This window comes from Chelonia mydas, chromosome 24 (genome assembly GCF_015237465.2).
Source record: "Chelonia mydas isolate rCheMyd1 chromosome 24, rCheMyd1.pri.v2, whole genome shotgun sequence".
In the NCBI taxonomy this organism is placed as follows: domain Eukaryota; kingdom Metazoa; phylum Chordata; order Testudines; family Cheloniidae; genus Chelonia; species Chelonia mydas.
The window spans coordinates 6,662,382-6,665,858 of record NC_051264.2 but is presented as its reverse complement, the minus strand read 5'-3'; positions in this window follow the sequence as shown (position 1 = coordinate 6,665,858).

The window sequence follows — 3,477 nt, the reverse complement described above, 5'->3', positions numbered from 1 at the left end:
ACTTCCAGAGTGCTGTGAAGCTTAATCAATTAATGTTTGCAAAGCACTTCAAGAAACTCCCATGAAAGATGCTAGATAAATGCAAAGTCTTACTGTGCTGAAATCATTTCAACTTCTTTTTAACAGGGTGATTTTGGGAGGTGGGCTGGATTGTTTAATAGGTTTTTTCTATCTGTTTCTTTGTCTTTTTTTTTTTTTTTACACTGTGCCCATCACCCTGGTATTTTCTGTCTCTAATGTCAGTCATTCAGAATGAAAATTCATCCCCATGTTGAGAAGCAGCATAAAGCCAATGTACCACTTAAATCCTCACCAAGGAATGGACCACTGGGTCAGATCTGGTATGGCAGATCCTGTTTCTAATAAGCATGGATTTAGGTTAGAAATATGGGCATAAAATCAGATTCAACTACGAAAAATGCAAAGGCTCAGATGCCCACTGATGGAAGCCATTTAGAAAGAAAGATGGGTCAACTGATCTAGGGAAAGCCCTAGAGATGCTCAAGAGAAAGAAGAAACCCAAAAAGCATAGGTAACGAAAAAGACCTGAGAGTGATAGCTGACCTGTTCACCTAAACTCCCCTTCCAGTTTCAATTGGTTGTAGGGGTTTCCTTTAATTCCCACCCTCAACTGTTATAAAACATTGCTCTGCACTGTTAAACAACTGCCATGTCCCACTCCAGATGTGGCTGCAGTCCATTCATAGGTGAATAAGTAGGGCATAGATCTGTTGAAGGACCTCAGCTCAGGGTTAATTTCTAGAGAAATTAACCTGTGGTTACAAAAGAGGTGAAGGGTGACAGACATGCTGGAACAGACAGCCATCACCCAGAGAACATGTAATCTTTTGCTTCTTGTTGCCTGGCTGGTAGCTAACTCTTCATTGCAAACTGTACTGTGGAGAAAGCACATGACAGAAGGGGAATTTGCTTCACGTACTTGTGTTCAAGGAGACAGATAAATTGATTTCCCTAGGAAATCACGAGGAATACAGACTTAAAAAGTTGTTTTGATGGACCTAGAAAATAAACACACAGCTCCTTTGGTTTGGTGAACATTATCAGTCCATTTATGCACATGAGTTCATAAACTCCTGTGTTTAAAAGTCACTATAAATCTCAAAGCAACACCTCTATCCCCCTAACTAGGAAATTCTTGTCCCCAGGCATTCTAGATGTCATGGATTACAAGATTCCCCTCAACTCTGCTCCAATCAAAGGGAGACATCTCACAGATATCCTCTCTCAGGGCTTGTCTACACCATACAGCTTTTAGCGACAAGGCTGTGTCAACACATAGCCTTGTCGCTAAAAGTCAGGGTGTGTAAACATTTTTCGTCAGTTCTTTGTCTGCACTTTTGCCAACAAAATACTTCCAGCCCCACGAGCGGCGTTAGCTTTGTCGGCAGGAGAGCGCTCCTGCCGACAAAGCCGTGGTCACACTGCCACTTGCATCAGCAAAACTTTTGTCTTTTGTGAGGGGGCTTTTTTAAGTACCCCGTGAAAGACAAAAGTTTTGTCTACAACTTCGCAGTGTAGACAAGCCCTAAAAAACGCTTCTGGGTATGAGTAAATTCACTAGCTATACTATTGCTAATCTGGCCTGAGGAGCAGGGAAAGAGACTCCAACTTTGGCCTAACAGGGGTGCTTGACTAAAAAGCTATTGGGGCTGGGAGAGGTACTGGACTAGATCTCAGGAAACATGAGCTCAATTCCTGGCTCTGCTATCGACTCCCTGTGCAACCTTGGGCAAGTCACTCATCCTCTGTGTCTCAGATCCTCTTCTGTAAAATGGGGATAACAACCCATCTTCTATCTTCTCTGTTTAGACTGTAAAGTCTTTGGGGCAGAGACTGTTGCTCAGTCTGTGTTTGTACAGCTCCTAGCACAAGATGGCACCGCTCTTGGATTCATAGAGCTTAAGGCCAGAAGGGACCATTAGATCACCTAGTCTGACTTCCTGTATATCACAGGCCAGAGAATTTCCTCGAGTTACCCCTGTATTGAGCCAATAACTTGTGTTTGACTAAAGCACATCTTCTAGAGAGAAACTTTGAAGACATCAAGAGATGGAGAATCCACCAGAGGTTAGGGAACTTCCTTTTCTCATTCTCCTATTTATTTCCATGAAATATTCAATAGGGAACAGAATGTTTTATTATTTGTACAGTGCTTTAAATATGCACCGAGCTTTACAGATCATTTAATAGGACTGTCGCCTGGCCTGAAGACTTTATTCTATAATCACCCAGCTCATCTCCCACTGAAATCAATGGAAAAACTTCCATCAACTTCAGAAGGAGTTTGATCAGGCCCTATCTGAGAGGAATATATCACACAGGGCAACAGCTGAGAAGGTGCAGAGACCTTGTCAAAGATAAGACGATAGCGTTGCCAACTCTTGTGGTTTTAACATGAGTTGTGCAATATTTGGCGGTTTTCTTAAAGCTTCAGCTTCTGGAATCCTGTGAATATGTGAGATTCTAAGCTTTCATTTTAAAGAAAGTCAATTTCTAGCCTTCCTGATTGTGGAGAAAAGCTTGAAAATGTGGCCCCAGTGACCCCTAATGGATCAGGAACCAGCAGGCAAATAAAAGGAATCAGAACGTATTTTCTTTTTTAAAAACACAAAACCTTGTGATGTTTAATGCAACCTCATGATTTTTGGGAGCCTGACTCATGATTTTTGACCACAGAGGGTTGGCAATGCTGAGCTTGTACAGGACCAAGTGGGTGTGAAGGAGGAAGGTGAGGGGACTTGGCTCACAGGAAGCGGGATGCTGTTTCAGAGAAATTAAGTGACTTTCCCATCTTGCACAGCCAGTCAGTACAGAAACCAGTTCTGACTCCCAGTTGTTAGCTCTACCCACTAGACCAGCAGGTCTCAATCAGGGGTCTGAGGCCCCCTGGGGGGCTGTGAGCAGATTTCCGCCAAGCAGGGCCAGCATTTGGCTCACTGGGATCCAGGGCAGAAAGCCGAAGCCCCACCACCCCAGGCCTTGCCACCTGGGGCTGAAGCTGAAGCCCGAGCAACTTAGCTTCCCTGGGCCCTGTATGGAAGGGGCCCTAGGCAATTGCCCTGCTTGCTACCCCCTAATGCCGGCCCTGGCTTTTATATGTAGAAAAACAGTTGTTGTAACACAGGTGGGCAGTGGAGTTTTTATAGCATGAGGGGGGGAGGGCTCAGAGAGAAAAAGGATGAGAACCCCTGCACTAGACCATACTGGTTCCCTCTCCTCTATTGTCTAGTGGTTGTAGACAGTTTAGATCACTGGCCCATTACAGTGTGTTATTTTCTCTTGGGAGGAGCTCAGATACTATGGTAATTGGCACCACTAAAATAACCTAGAGGATATCTTGATAGAGAGGAAGGATGGTCGGTTCAGTGGTTGCGGGAGGGGGGGACTAGCTCGGTTTTGGGACACTCAGGTGCAATTCCCAGCTCTGCCACCAACTTCCTGAGTGAGCTTGGGCAA